At 37.7% G+C, this 16999-nt stretch overlaps 2 long non-coding RNA genes across 2 annotated transcripts; both read left to right on the plus strand.

Annotated features, from left to right (window-relative positions):
- The first annotated feature begins 5384 nt into the window (after window positions 1-5384).
- Window positions 5385-7739, plus strand: LOC141594205 (uncharacterized). Its single transcript, XR_012522059.1, has 3 exons — window positions 5385-5496; window positions 5594-5702; window positions 7449-7739. It is a non-coding gene; the product is annotated as an uncharacterized LOC141594205 (long non-coding RNA).
- A 3804-nt stretch (window positions 7740-11543) lies between these two features.
- Window positions 11544-13893, plus strand: LOC141594206 (uncharacterized). The gene is made up of 3 exons (XR_012522060.1): window positions 11544-11655; window positions 11753-11861; window positions 13603-13893. It is a non-coding gene; the product is annotated as an uncharacterized LOC141594206 (long non-coding RNA).
- The last annotated feature ends 3106 nt before the right edge of the window (window positions 13894-16999 follow it).

Raw genomic sequence — 16999 nt, forward strand, 5'->3', positions numbered from 1 at the left:
GGATTTAAAACAATGATATGGAAAGTTTAGAATTTCCGGTTCACTAGATCCACTATATGGGGTCTCTTAATCAATTGCTAGATCTGTCAAGCTATCTAAGGTCACAAGATCGGTCGATTCTATTATACCCTTTAGATCGATTCTAACATGCGGTCGCTATAATTAGATACAATCTATTTGATTATCGCAGCCTATATTAATTCTAACCCGGTCGGTGACAGGATTAATTCGCTACACTAATTAACAACTCAGGCTTAAGTTAATTAACTAGAATAAGAACAATAAGCAAACGACAACTTATATGATATCTCTAGCAATTAATCAATTTCCCCTTTCTAATTAACCTAGATCCCCTTCATCCTAGATGAGGAATTTAGCTACTCATGACTAAAGCAATAACAACAATAATGATAATTTAAGACATAATTATGAACATGAAATAAGAACAATAATTGAATAACATAAACTTGAATGATTAATTGTTGAAGAAATATTAGTACCGTAGCAAGGAAAGATTAAAGCTAGAGAGAGAGTATTCAGCCGTTCTAAGCAAAAAAAAGCATAACCTAATAATCCCGTACGAGTTTCTAATTTAAAATACAAATAATTGCTTTAGGAATATCCGGAAATAAATCTGCCAGAGAGGTTCCTCGATCGAGCCTGAGATGACTCGATCGAGGACGATTACTCGATCGAGCCTCAGGGGTCTCGATCGAGGAACCAGCTACACAGAAAGATTCCTTCGTTTCTTCACTTCTAGCCTTCATGCTTCCTCGTTCCTCGTGCCATACTCCGTGTATTCCACTATGCTAACTCCGATATGCTCATCTTAGCTTGATTATCCTCGTAATGCGTCATTTCTGCATTAAAACATAAAATAGCGGCAGTATCGACAATTCATTGAAATAAGACATATAAATGATATATTGGCACGTAAACGGTATATAAAATGGTATGAAAGGAGCTATAAAAGTATATATAAAAGTGATACATTAAACTCCCCCAAACCAAACATTTGCTTGTCCTCAAGCAAAGCAATCAACCCAAACAAAGGACAAACAACCAACTGGTGAATGAATTACTCAGAGCAAATGTCTAGGCACATACAAATCCCATTTATCCACATCTATAACAAAGTAATGACCAAAAATTGTGCCAGTAAAACGAATTCAAAGGCACGGGTAACAGATTAACGCAGCTCTACTCAAGATGTGACATGATACCGAGACTCAGCCAAATGCTTTTCAACCTTACAAGACAATTTTGTCGGATTCTCGAGGTTTCACTCATGCATTCATAAGGGGTGAGATATATGTAAGATAGAAAGAATAAAGACACTCACTCAACTTATGAAACATGCGTGCAATCTAATGTGATAGAAGATTCTCCAACTAGTGCGCATTCACAATACAGACCAAGTACACATATCAAGGACAGAATGATGGTAAAGTGGCATGGGTATAGAAGTGGCTTGTGCAAAAGTACGTATGGGTATGTGAGGCTCAGACGGTAGTCGCAGCACTAAACCAATAGCCAAATATAATAAAATATAAAACAATCATCCAACTGGAGAAATCATCTTAACTTTGACAACATATGAGAGAATGAAAAGACTCTCCAAATGTGCATTAGACTCCAGTAATTACCACTCATGACCTCCTAACAAAACTTGATGAAGCAAGAACTTTTTCTTTTCTTTCTTTCTTTTTTTTTGATTTTTTTTTTTTTTGATTTTTTTTTTCCTTTTTTTTTTCTTTTGTTCTTTTTTTTTCCTCTTCTTTTTTTTTCATTGCTTCATAATATTTTTCTTTTTCAACATAGGAGGTCACACAATTGCTACAAAAAGATAGCTACTACCCACATGACAATAAAAGTCCCAACCTAACCAAAGCAGCTATAACAATAAAGACTCAAGTAACTGCAACTATCCCGAAAAAGGTAGGCAAATTCTGGAATGTAGCTAAGAAATAGGATATAAAATGGCTACATGGTTCAAACGGGCTAACAAAAACTGGGTAATGTATGGCATATTTGAACAAAAAGAACCGCCTTTCCTCATGTACTCAATCATATGAACGCGCAAAAGCTAAGAAACTAATGTCACACTTATGCAGTTCGATATTACATATTCCACAAGGAGACCACACTCTTCAGCCTAAATAACAATGAGACCGGTTTATTAATGTTCCCGGCCTAGGAAGCACCAAAGACCTCAGAAATTTAAGTGGTTTACCAACAAAATAAAGTCAAATTTACTCGGCATAAGCAATATTGTGACGGTCCAAACTTGAGTAAAGAGCTTTGTTCATCATAGCTAGCGGGTCAAAACAATGTACATGGACAACTAGATGGGATTCAAATGCAAAGACAAAGCAAATTATCATCATTGCTAAACAATTCACCAAGACTCGACTCAAAATAAATAAAACATGTTTTGTATTTTATAAATTTTTCAATTTTTTTTTGGATTTTTTTTTTCAATAAAATAAACACACAACAGAAATAAATACCCTCCCTCAAACCTAAATGTCACAGTGTCCTCATTGTGACGCCTACAGCATAGCAAACACACAGAAATCCAGCAACCTATGGGACACAACTAACAAGGGAAGAGGGAGGATAAAAAATGCAATAAAATAAAAACAGGAAAGATAATACCAGCTGTAATGCAAAAGCCTCCCCCAAACCAGCTGGAAAGTGAGGGGTATAGTGACCAGCTGTCACTACTAAGCTCCATCATCATCATCAAGGTTAGCTTCATCGAAGTCATCAATCTCAGCATACATAGCCAGCAGCTCAGGGTCAGTAGCAGGGGTACCACGGCCTCTAGAATGGCCAGCTCGTCTACCACGGCCTCTCGAACGGCCACCTCCTGGAATAGCTGCTGCAGCAGAAGTAGAAGCTCCAAACTAACCAAACTGCCCACGCTGTGAAAGAGGAACACCCACATCCTCGGGAAAGACAGAAGAAGGCTGATGGGGACGGACTGGAGTGTAGAAAGGACGACCCAAAGCGCCATAATCAGTACTAAACTGTCCAAACTCAGCAGGAGTCACTTCATAAAGGTGAAAGACATGGCTATCATCACCAGGTGTGGTGTGGTAGCTAGGAGAAGTGCCTATATACTGTCCCCCCGCAGCAAGAGTCATAGCCTCCATCTGCTCCCACATACACCGCTCAGTCAATGCGGTGTTGATACCCTCATGAATCATCACCTCTCTCGCAAGGACTGGGTCAAAGTGATAGCCCTGGGTAGGATAGGCTGTAGGAGGTGGAGGAGGAGGAGTGGGCTGGTAAGAACCAGGTAAGTGGGTGGCAGGCTGACGGTATCTCCGACGCCCACCAGTAGTAGTAGTAGTGTTGGAACTGGGAAAAGTGACCAAGAGGTCCCGTGGGATCAAATAAGTGACAGGTGGGGGTCTCTCCCTAGTTGTACTTTCCTCAAGAGGATCCACAGCCGGCAAACAGTCACAAGGCAAAAGCATGTAAGAATGACCCTGAACCTTCCAATAATGATCTTTCATGTTCTTAATGTCAATGTAAGAGATATCGTAACGCAGGTGGTCGTCATCAGCTAAGGGCTCATGTTCATCCATAAGCTCATAGGGGTCATCTCGCCGAAAATCACATAAAACCCGAGCAATCCTAGTAATGAGGGCACCACAATCTAAATCCCCGTATCTCCCAATCATACGGTCAAAAGCTTAGCAAACAAGAGCAGGGGGAGAAAACTGGAACGTCCTCTTCTGAAATGGGTTCAAGTAACTAGCTAGAATCAAGACCTCTAAGGAAGAGGCCTTGCTCTTGTCATGCCTCCCGTAAAGCAAGTAACTTAAATACCGTAGGAAAAGTCGAAGGCAAACATGTTGGACATCCAACAAAGACATACTACTAACATCTACATCCTCATAGCCAGTAAACAAAGGGAAATATCGGACTGCAGATATCCCACTACCATTATATAAATCCCCATCGGTGTGCTTATCAATCCCCAGAATTTCGAAAAGACGGTCAAAAGTCAAAGACCGTTCTACATTAAGCATTCTAAACCGAATAAGATGGTCACTAGGGAAGTAGGCATATGAGCTAAAAAACTCAAGGGTCAAAGCAGGATATGATAACTCGTGTGTGAAAAAGACCCTGTAAACCAATCTCAACAAACATACCTAACATAATATCATCAATCTTCAAGGTTCGCAATATTTTCCGATCCACACACCTAGTGGCACTCATGGATTTAGTCATCAAAAACTCGAACCTATCCCGTTGCTCCTTGTCACGAAACGCAACAAAAGGATAATCGTCAAATCGTGATAAATCCTCCTCCTCAGAAGACTCCACCACCTCCAGCGCCACCTCCGGTTGACGAATAGGAGCGCGTCTCTCTCGTGTCCTCTTGTTCCTTGCCTAGTAGATGACATTATCTACAAAATAGACAAGTATACAATCATACCCCAACCAAGAGGAAAAACAATCCCGTTTTTTTGGCAAATATGGGTCGAAAAATCGATTTTTAAGACCAAAAATCAAAATTAAATCATCCAAAAAGCAAGGGGATCATGATTATATATCAAATAATGAAGATTCCAAGCATAAGAACACAATATTTAACCAACTTAATGCTTAAATTCAACCCGGATTTTGAAGAACCCTAATTCCCAAATTAGCAAATTAGGCATTTAATTCAACAAATAAAGGGCTAAAAAGCAAGGAAATAGCAATTGTATATAAGCAATGGAAGATTCAAAGCAATAAACTCAAGATTTAAGCAAGAAATTTCAGATTTTTCGGAACAATTAGAGAGCAAATCGGGACTTACCTTAGCAAATAGAGCAATGAAATTGCAAAAATAAGCACAATAGATTGATGTAATCACTTAATAAGCAAACAATGTAACGCCCCGTAATTTCGGACCGTTAATATATTTCAAAAATGATTTATTAATCAAATAAAATTTGATATTTAAAGTAATTAAAGTAAAAATAATTCAAAGAAATATAATTTTATTATATTTTGAAGAAAAGTATTTATTTTGATAGTTTTGAAATGTTTAAAAATAGTTTAAACCGTGTAAAATCTTTTATTTCGAAATAAGGGCGTATCGGGGGGAAAATGACAATTCGTTTGAATGTTGGGTAAACGAATTTGGAAGTGGGTCGTATGAATACTCAATTTTATTGTAATCTCGTGTTTAAAGACTTTGATCTTGACGGAATTTGCGTTTGACTTACGGATTTAATTATTATCGAAACGAGTCAAAACCGACTCGAAAAATCCCGACTCAAACCCGAATCCCGTCCTTTCTTTTCCTCTTACACGGCTCCCCTTCCACTTTACTCTTTTTTTTCTGGTTTCCCTTTGTTCTTCTTCCTTATCTTTCCCAAAACTCCATTTTTATATAAAAACTCAAGCAAAATCGTCACAATTTCTTCGTTACTAGTCCGTTTTTCGCATAATTTACCTTTCCGGAATCCCCTCGCCACGATCTACAACTTAGTATGTTCTAATTTCAATTTTCACTAAGTTATTTTAAGACCAATTTTCGGAAATTCGGTATTTTTGCTTAATTATTGTGTTTTAATTGTTTATTTAGGTGAAGGATTGGAAGACGAGTTCGGGGACTCGTATATTGTAGAGGATAGCGGCTAGTGTCATTAGGGTTTGGGTTTTCAAGGTGTTAATTGCTCTTTTTCTAGCTTAAGGTAACATATTTCGAGTTACTCGACGAAAGATCGTCACATGTTTTTGATTTTTGTATGTTTGGTGAATTTTTGGTTGAATAGTAGTTTTTCACATGTAAAATTTGTTGCATGTATGCTTAAATTATGCCTTTTGTTAGTTTAAATTATCAAAGTTGAATTGGGGGCGATTAATTAATTTTCAGACGGTCTTATATTGAGCAAAAACGAAAAAAAATAAGAGGAATAGTGGACGGGCAGCAGGCCGGCAGGCCGTGGCAATCCCACGGCTAGCCCATGGTTGGCCCGGGTCGGTCCGTGCTTGTTTCGCGGGTTTTCGTGCAATCTTGGTCTTTTCGGGCTAATTAATATTAGAATAGAATAAGTAACAAAAGGGTAGTAATTTGAATTGAATCAATCTAGTAATAAAAAAATATGTTAATGGTAAAATTGTGCTTATATTAATAGTTATCACATGTTAGGATAGTTTACAAAATGAATTTTATAGCGATAATTGTAATATTTTGTTGATTGTGCCGAAAACTGAGCCTTAGTCCCTTTAACTGATGCGATGTCAGTTAATTGAGTGATTGGTCAGCCGCAATTTGACCCGTACCTGTCGCAGGGCTGGGGTTGCGGGTAAAAATTCGGTTGAATGAATTAGATAATCGGCCTTTTTCTTGTTTTAGGCCATTTATTATATCTCTATTTCACATGTGTAGTTAATTGAATTTAAATAGCTTCTTATTTAGTTAGTTGAATTTAAATAGCTTCTTATTTTGTAGTAATGGCCCTAGTTTCCCCTAAAGCCTTTAATATTGTTAAAATTGCTAGAATTAGAAGTTAGTATTGAATTCTTATTGAGGACACTGTTGGGATTGTATGCTGTAAATAGACATTTATATAGCCTTTCACATGATAGAATGTTAGCATTTAGGTTGGTAAGTAGGACTTTTTGCCCTCTTAAGGTTAAGTGGGTGTCTTACTTGACTTGTGTGGTGAGTCTTGTGTGGTGTGGGCTAAAGTATTCAAGCTGGGACTAGCTGTGACTAGGTCCTAGGTGAGTATTTCGGCCTTCATCATAGATAGGTCTTTATAGTCTTTGACGAGTATATGTTCACTGCTTGATAGCCTTTGTGTTCCTGACTAGTGGATTTATATCCAAGTTGGGGCATGACCTCAGGTACTTATTTTGATAGTATGGGGTCAGCTTAAGTACTAGCCAACCCTTCGGTGGTGTCCTTAGGGTACTCACTTCAATTTGTTTTAAAAAAAGTTGTGGGTCTTGGGTGCGGTGGTGTGTATCCGCATGTCTAGGTCTCTTGTGATTTTAGGCTAGGGTTGTGTTGTCTCTTGGCCATGTTTTCTTAATAGTAACCGCTGAGCCAAGATACCGGTTCGATTACCTTCCCTACCTCGTGGTATAGACTCGAGTTACAAAGTGACTATTGGCCGTACTAAGAACTTATGTCTGTCTTTGATATATTGCCCTTTCTTGTATGGTGATTTTATGAACTGTAATAGGTGAGATGTAAGCCGGTTACAGTTGATAAAGTTTGGATTACTATTTGAATTATATGATTCACATGTTAGTTTAGTTTGGTCAGTTAGGGGTCATTTGTTAGAATACATGATAAGTAAATGGTTTATCAAATTGTTTACATGTTACATTACATGTTACATTAATTTTGACGATTCGTGGCTGGGAGGACTCGAAGTTACTCCCCACTGAATTGTGGCTTTCGTGTTTGTATAAAATGCGATTGACAGGTTGTTGATGCTTAGTTGGGGTCACAGACGAGCTAGTGAGCAAGGAACCTTGGACCTAGTTTTGGCTATTCTATTAGTAAACCTTTTACACTTTTGGTTTGTATATTATTTGAAGGGACATATGTCTCCCTTTTCTATTTTTGGTTTGTATCACTATATTTCCGCGTCTTAAGTTATGTATGTAAATTAGTTTATCAGTTGTTGCAGGGTTTTTGACACTCTTCTTGAGTTGGATTAGTTGTGAATGGTTTAGGAAGAAAAATTTTTGAAATTGCAGGTTTTTGGACTAGTTGAACCATTTACAAACATATCCTACCAGTTTTTCTGTAAAATTTACGTATTTAATTAAGGCTAGAATTAAGGGTGTCACAGTTGGTATCAGAGCCTATTGCTCTCGACGCACGTTTGTGGACCCCACTTAGAATCACTTGACCTTTAAGTAATAAACTTGAGAGAAGGGTAGGATGGGTAGAATTAGGATTTTATGTGGTAGTCTGTTTGTGATTGCTAATTGTTAGGTTTGTTGATTGTTAGTTATTAGTTTTGGTGCCGCTAAAGGTTGGTTATGCCAAATGTAGAATGCTTCCAGTTTCTTGATATTTCGTCTTTCAAATTCCTCTTATCTCGCCTTGGTAACTACCTTTCAATTCTTTCTCCCGATTCATCTTAGGTTCGTTTTCTTCTTATAATAAAGTCCATGTGGACACCTTCCTTTTATTCCGCAGGATAGTTCCCTTGTTCAAGAGAACCCAGTTTTGAGAGAATGTATCATTGGAGGGCGTGAACGAGTGGAGAAATTGATTGTTTAAGGTTTGAGTTGTATAGGGGAATATAATTTGGGATCCTTTGGTTAGTCTTGTTAGTTGTGCTTGATATGAGAATTTAGTGAATTGAGAAATACCTTGGGATTTATGTCTATAGAGAGCTTGTTTGTTATAGATGATTAAGCATGGGTACTACCTTAGCACTTAAGATGGAATGAACCTAAGCTACTTCATTTGAGAGTCTCGATATTTCTTGTGGAGAATTAAAGGTATGATAGTTAGCCCTAATCCTTGTAGGCCTTGAAAGGAATACAATAGGACATTAATGTTGCTTAATGGATTGGTATTGTACTTTGGAATTAGTTAGTTTGTTAAACCTTTTAAGTTGACCAAATCTAGTATAGAGTAGCCCTTGTTGACCTTTCGAAATTTGAGAACACGTGGTTGATCTTAGTAATCATATCTGGATTTGGGAATTATGGTGGAATGTTGTTCAATGTAGTTCGTGAGTTCAAGGATGTGATTCCAATTTATGGTATCGGAGACTAGAAGTATTAAGTGGTGAGATGATGGAGTAGACAAGCCATGGTACTTGGGGATGACATGGTAAGTGAAGTTCAATGACGAGAATTGTAAAGGAAATACTTTGGGACATGGGTGGTAACAAATGAATTTGTGTGGTGAATTGATTTTGGCTCTTAGAACCAATTGAATTGAGGAATACCTACCATTGTGGAGTCCTTGTTAGTCTTATAATTTGGTAGACTTTTGGGTCTTTGTTGAGCACCTTAGTGATGTAACCTTATCATATCGATCATAAGCTTTGATGAGTGTTTGGTAAGCGGGAACCCTTTCATTGTGCCGCTTCTATTCTCCTTTCCTTCTCTTTAACGTTCGTTGAATCCTGTTTTTATGCCATAGTTTACGTATCTTCTTCTTGCCCTAGATATCTTCTTAATTCGAATACCTCTTATTTTTGTCAACCGTTATCTTTACGGTCTGACTCCTTAGTTTCCTAACTTGTCAGGTTCATGCACCCTTTGAAAATATTTTACCGTTTCTCTATCCCGTTATCACTCCTTATCTCCTTAGTATAGTTGGTACCCTGTTGACCATGTTTACAGAGTTGGTGAAATGTGATTTGAGGATATAGGATTGACTAAGTAGCCGAGTTTGGGTTTGGCTTCCATAATCACTTGGGATATGAGGGTTTGATAATGTATATGTTATCATGTGGGAAATGTTAAATTGTGGGATTATTTGTTGGTTATAGGGGGTGATATTGATTACTACTTGAAGTATGTTATGAGAGTGAGAGTAAGCTACATTGTTGGGAAGTCTTAGCACTTGTTTTGGTAACTAGAAAGGGTAATGGTTTGGTTAACACCAATTGTTAGGTTAAAGAACATAGTTTCACTTATGATTTTAGGAACTTTGAGGAGATAAAGTGTGGTTACAATTAAGACCTTGTTCCTTGGGAATTTGATGGTAAGTAAGTTTTAGGATGTCAAATTTGAAAGAATATTCCTTGAGATGTGGATGACCATAATGGTTTGGTGATGTGATTTGGCATTCTAGTTGACTCTTGAGAGTTCTTGGGTTTAGAGGGACTTAGTGTTGAGAAGAATTTGTTAACCCTATACATTTATAGACCTTGAGGTCACATTGAGTACTTGAGATGATGAGACGATGTTGGAGCTGGGTGTAGTTCTGCTTTTGAGAATCCTTAATAAGTAAAAGGATAGAGAAACTTGAGATCCTATTGATTTTTCATAATTTGAGGTTGGTATGTTACTACCTTGTTTTGAAATGAGAACCTTGTAGAATATTTGAGGAACCTTCTCTTGGAGTTTGGAGCATGGTATTGGGACTCTTGATTGAAGGTTTACTTTTTGAGGAACCCATAGTTGACACTAGTGGGATACAAATACAGCTTTGTTGGAAGTCTTGACCTTAGGCTTGTGAAAGTCGTTTCGGGATGTTTGAGAATTTGGAGCGTTGAGATCACACTTATAGTGAAATATCTTGTTCCAGGGAATATGTTAGGAAGAAGTAACATAAGCGATTGGGGAGACTCTTGGGAGTGATGTTGTTATTGGAGATATGAGTGTCCGGCGTTTCCTTGGTGTCTAATCTCCCTTCTTCCTTGATCATGAGCGTTACCGCTCATATCTCTCTTCCTTACATCATCATACTCCTCTCGTAAGTTTGATGTTGGTAACCTATGAAACTCTATCTTTGACATCCTTGTAATTATGACTTCAATTCTTACCCCATAAAATTCATCATAGCTCTTTTTGATCAGTTAAGCTTGAATCCTTTTAGCATACCTGCTCCTATGATGTCTAAGTTACTTTTCACTTCGGGGAATTTCTAAATATTTCAAGCTACCAGTTTCGATTCATTCTTGAAAGTTTATGTCACTTCTGCAAACCTAACCTATTTTTAAGGATTTGAAAATGAAATTTTGATTTATTTCCGTAAGGTATTCCTTTTTCTTACTTTTTTTTTTCCCGAGTTACTAAACCTTATTTAATCATAATTAGTAAAGATATTGTTCTTATTATAGAGTTTTAAACTAAAAGTTTGAAAATACTTTTATGATTTGCAATGGTTTTAACATTAGTGAATGTTAAATCTCGTTGTTGGTGATGTCCCAATAATGGATTTTCTCATTTATTGGTGTAGAAATATTTTTATATCTTGATATGAATATGGATGTTCTTGTCTGATCAACAAGAGTATCACCGTTTCATTGAAAAGATACCTATATTTTCTTATAACTATAATTTCTCCTTCTAAGTTTCGAGGGCGAAACTTTTTAAAAGGAGGGGTGATTGTAACGCCCCGTAATTTCGGACCGTTAATATATTTCAAAAATGATTTATTAATCAAATAAAATTTGATATTTAAAGTAATTAAAGTAAAAATAATTCAAAGAAATATAATTTTATTATATTTTGAAGAAAAGTATTTATTTTGATAGTTTTGAAATGTTTAAAAATAGTTTAAACCGTGTAAAATCTTTTATTTCGAAATAAGGGCGTATCGGGGGGAAAATGACAATTCGTTTGAACGTTGGGTAAACGAATTTGGAAGTGGGTCGTATGAATACTCAATTTTATTGTAATCTCGTGTTTAAAGACTTTGGTCTTGACGGAATTTGCGTTTGACTTACGGATTTAATTATTATCGAAACGAGTCAAAACCGACTCGAAAAATCCCGACTCAAACCCGAATCCCGTCCTTTCTTTTCCTCTTACACGGCTCCCCTTCCACTTTACTCTTTTTTTTCTGGTTTCCCTTTGTTCTTCTTCCTTATCTTTCCCAAAACTCCATTTTTATATAAAAACTCAAGCAAAATCGTCACAATTTCTTCGTTACTAGTCCGTTTTTCGCATAATTTACCTTTCCGGAATCCCCTCGCCACGATCTACAACTTAGTATGTTCTAATTTCAATTTTCATTAAGTTATTTTAAGACCAATTTTCGGAAATTCGGTATTTTTGCTTAATTATTGTGTTTTAATTGTTTATTTAGGTGAAGGATTGGAAGACGAGTTCGGGGACTCGTATATTGTAGAGGATAGCGGCTAGTGTCATTAGGGTTTGGGTTTTCAAGGTGTTAATTGCTCTTTTTCTAGCTTAAGGTAACATATTTCGAGTTACTCGACGAAAGATCGTCACATGTTTTTGATTTTTGTATGTTTGGTGAATTTTTGGTTGAATAGTAGTTTTTCACATGTAAAATTTGTTGCATGTATGCTTAAATTATGCCTTTTGTTAGTTTAAATTATCAAAGTTGAATTGGGGGCGATTAATTAATTTTCAGACGGTCTTATATTGAGCAAAAACGAAAAAAAAAAGAGGAATAGTGGACGGGCAGCAGGCCGGCAGGCCGTGGCAGGCCCACGGCTAGCCCATGGTTGGCCCGGGTCGGTCCGTGCTTGTTTCGCGGGTTTTCGTGCAATCTTGGTCTTTTCGGGCTAATTAATATTAGAATAGAATAAGTAACAAAAGGGTAGTAATTTGAATTGAATCAATCTAGTAATAAAAAAATATGTTAATGGTAAAATTGTGCTTATATTAATAGTTATCACATGTTAGGATAGTTTACAAAATGAATTTTATAGCGATAATTGTAATGTTTTGTTGATTGTGCCGAAAACTGAGCCTTAGTCCCTTTAAGCGATGCGATGTCAGTTAATTGAGTGATTGGTCAGCCGCAATTTGACCCGTACCTGTCGCAGGGCTGGGGTTGCGGGTAAAAATTCGGTTGAATGAATTAGATAATCGGCCTTTTTCTTGTTTTAGGCCATTTATTATATCTCTATTTCACATGTGTAGTTAATTGAATTTAAATAGCTTCTTATTTAGTTAGTTGAATTTAAATAGCTTCTTATTTTGTAGTAATGGCCCTAGTTTCCCCTAAAGCCTTTAATATTGTTAAAATTGCTAGAATTGGAAGTTAGTATTGAATTCTTATTGAGGACACTGTTGGGATTGTATGCTGTAAATAGACATTTATATAGCCTTTCACATGATAGAATGTTAGCATTTAGGTTGGTAAGTAGGACTTTTTGCCCTCTTAAGGTTAAGTGGGTGTCTTACTTGACTTGTGTGGTGAGTCTTGTGTGGTGTGGGCTAAAGTATTCAAGTGGGACTAGTGTGACTAGGTCCTAGGTGAGTATTTCGGCCTTCATCATAGATAGGTCTTTATAGTCTTTGACGAGTATATGTTCACCGCTTGATAGCCTTTGTGTTCCTGACTAGTGGATTTATATCCAAGTTGGGGCATGACCTCGGTACTTATTTTGATAGTAAGTGGTCGGCTTAAGTACTAGCCAACCCTTCGGTGGTGTCCTTAGGGTACTCACTTCACTTTGTTTTAAAAAAGTTGTGGGTCTTGGGTGCGGTGGTGTGTATCCGCATGTCTAGGGTCTGCTTGATTTTAGGCTAGGGTTGTGTTGTCTCTTGGCCATGTTTTCTTAATAGTAACCGCTGAGCCAAGATACCGGTTCGATTACCTTCCCTACCTCGTGGTATAGACTCGAGTTACAAAGTGACTATTGACCGTACTAAGAACTTATGCCTGTCTTTGATATATTGCCCTTTCTTGTATGGTGATTTTATGAACTGTAATAGGTGAGATGTAAGCCGGTTACAGTTGATAAAGTTTGGATTACTATTTGAATTATATGATTCACATGTTAGTTTAGTTTGGTCAGTTAGGGGTCATTTGTTAGAATACATGATAAGTAAATGGTTTATCAAATTGTTTACATGTTACATTACATGTTACATTAATTTTGACGATTCGTGGCTGGGAGGACTCGAAGTTACTCCCCACTGAATTGTGGCTTTCGTGTTTGTATAAAATGCGATTGACAGGTTGTTGATGCTTAGTTGGGGTCACAGACGAGCTAGTGAGCAAGGAACCTTGGACCTAGTTTTGGCTATTCTATTAGTAAACCTTTTACACTTTTGGTTTGTATATTATTTGAAGGGACATATGTCTCCCTTTTCTATTTTTGGTTTGTATCACTATATTTCCGCGTCTTAAGTTATGTATGTAAATTAGTTTATCAGTTGTTGCAGGGTTTTTGACACTCTTCTTGAGTTGGATTAGTTGTGAATGGTTTAGGAAGAAAATTTTTTGAAATTGCAGGTTTTTGGACTAGTTGAACCATTTACAAACATATCCTACCAGTTTTTCTGTAGAATTTATGTATTTAATTAAGGCTAGAATTAAGGGTGTCACAAACAAACACAAGTTTTATGGGAAATTTGATGATGAATGATGATGATTTAAGAGAGAAAGAGAAGTTGCAGTCGAAATATGCAGAAAGGGAATGACGAAATAAGAGACTAATTGGAAAAATTAGGAACAAATAATAGAGAAAACCGGCTTGGAAAAAATCGCGAAACCCGGTTCAACAAAGTGCCTCGATCGAGCCTGAGGTGACTCGATCGAGGAACCAATTATAGAATATGCCAACTCTCGTTTTAAGGGGATTTTAATTCCCTACTTGGTGCCTCGATCGAGCCCTGGGTGCACTCGATCGAGGGGGTTTGTGCCTCGATCGAGCGCAGCTTAACTCGATCGGGGAACCTGCTGATGGCGTCTTCTTTCGTCATTTGTTATCCCTAGCTTCAAATACGTCGAATCCTGCACGAAATACTTTGAAAAGCAATTAAATTTCCCTCCTCTCATCTCTCAAAGTTCAATGAAAAACGTAAATGTAAATGCAATACTTAAATTTAAATCCTAATTACAAATTAATAAATTACAATATCCGAGTTGCCTCTCGGTAGCGCTGGTTTTTGCGGTCCCGCACGGCCGTAATTCTTCATCAGTAAGAAGAATCAATGGCAAAGAGGTCAAGGGCCTCTATTACCCCAACATGAGCTCCTTTATAGTATATTTTCAATCGTTGCCCATTCACTTTGAAGGTCTCTCCTTTGTCAGTTTGCAGTGTAACTGACCCAAATTTGTTCACATCAGCAACAGTTAACGGTCCAGACCATCTACTCCTCAGCTTACCTGGAAACAGACGCAAACGAGAGTTAAATAAGAGAACTTTCTCACCAACATGAAATTCCATTTGCAAGATATGCTTGTCAAGCCACTTCTTCGTTCGCTCCTTGTACACTTGAGCACTATCATAGGCATGCAGTCGAAATTCATCGAGCTCATTCAACTGCATCAGTCGTTTCTCACCCGCCAGTGAGGGATCCATATTCAGCTCCTTTATGGCCCACATAGGCTTGTACTCAAGCTCCACAGGTAAATGGCAAGATTTGCCATAGACTAGACGGTAAGGTGATGCTCCAATCGGTGTCTTGAATACAGTACGGTAAGCCCACAAGGTGTCATCTAGCTTCCGAGTCCAATCCTTTCTCTTCTTGCTTACTACCTTTTCTAAGATCTATTTCAGCTCTCTATTAGAAACCTCTACTTGTCCACTAGTTTGAGGATGATAAGCCAATCCTCTACGGTGTATAACGCCATTTTTCTTCAAGAGAGAATTAAGATGACGCTCGTTGAAATGCTTTCCTCCATCACTGATCACCGCGAGAGGCACTCCAAACCGTGGAAAGATAATTTTCTGAAACATCTTAACAACAGATTTAGCATCATAAGTGGGGGCGGTAATTGCCTCCACCCATTCAGAAACATAATCTACAGCTACTAATATGTATTGATTCCCATGAGAAGTAGGGAATGGCCCTTGGTAATCAATGCCCCAAACATCAAAAATATCCACCTCTAAGATTCCTGTTTGAGGCATCTCATGCCTTTACGAGATATTACCCGTTCTTTGACATGCATAACAATAACGGACAAAAGTAGTAGCATCCTTTAAGATAGTAGGTCAATAAAAACTCGATTGCATTACCTTAGCAAATGTCCTAAAAGGACCATGATGACCACCATAAGAAGAAGAGTGACAATGAGAAAGGATGGCACGTACCTCACCCTCTGGAATACATCATCTGTAGATACCGTCTGCGCACTCCCGGAACAGATATGGATCGTCCCAGAAATACCGCTTCACATCATGCAAAAATCTCTTCTTCTGCTGATAGGATAAATCAAGAGGAAGCATACCTTCTACCAAGTAATTGGCAGAATCTGCAAACCATGGAGTATTTGCAGCTACAGCTAGAAGTTGGTCATCTGGAAAAGAGTCATCAATGGGCAAAATCTCTCTTTCTGCAAATCTCAGCCTAGACAAATGATCTGCAACAACATTCTCAGCACCAGACTTATCACGAATTTCTAAATCAAATTCTTGTAACAACAAAATCCATCTAATAAGTCGTGGCTTAGCCTCTTGTTTGGTTAAAAGATATTTTAAAGCTGCATGGTCAGTGTGAACAATAACTTTAGAACCAACAAGATAAGCTCTAAATTTATCTAAAGAATAGACAACTGCAAGAAGCTCCTTCTCCGTAGTAGCATAGTTGATATGCGCATCATCAAGAGTCTTACTTGCATAGTAGATGGCATGTAACACCTTATCCTTTTGCTGCCCTAAAATAGCTCCAACTGCATAGTCACTGGAGTCGCACATAATCTCAAAAGGGGGGCTCTAATCCGGAGATCGGATTATGGGAGCTGAGATAAGAGCTTGTTTAATCCTGTCAAAGGACTTAACACACTCATCAATAAACACAAAAGGTGTATCTTTAGGTAGAGGTTGAGCAATTTTAGAGAAATCTTTAATAAAGCGGTGATAGAACCCTGCATGACCAAGAAAACTATGCACACTTTTAACATTAACCGGGTACGGGAGTTGCTCAATTACCTCAACCTTAGCTTTGTCCACTTGAATACCCTTACCTAACACCAAGTGACCGAGTACCACCCCTTCAGTAACCATGAAGTGGCACTTCTCCCAGTTGAGAACAAGGTTGCTCTCCTCACAGCGCTGCAAAACTTTAGTCAAGTTTCTCAAGTAAACATCAAAATCAGTACCATACACACTGAAATCATCCATAAAGACTTTCATTATAGACTCTATATAATCAGAAAATATGGCCATTATACAACGCTGAAAAGTAGCAGGAGCGTTACATAAACCAAAGGGCATCCTCCTATAAGCAAATAAACCATATGGACATGTGAAAGTGGTCTTTTTCTGATCGTCAGGATGAATGGGTATTTGAAAGAAACCGGAGTAGCCATCTAGGTAACAGAAATAACTATGACATGCTAATCTCTCTAACATTTGGTCAATGTAAGGAAGTGGGAAGTGGTCTTTCTTAGTATCAGTGTTCAACT

The sequence above is a fragment of the Silene latifolia genome, chromosome 8, assembly GCF_048544455.1.
Source record: "Silene latifolia isolate original U9 population chromosome 8, ASM4854445v1, whole genome shotgun sequence".
Lineage (NCBI taxonomy): Eukaryota > Viridiplantae > Streptophyta > Magnoliopsida > Caryophyllales > Caryophyllaceae > Silene > Silene latifolia.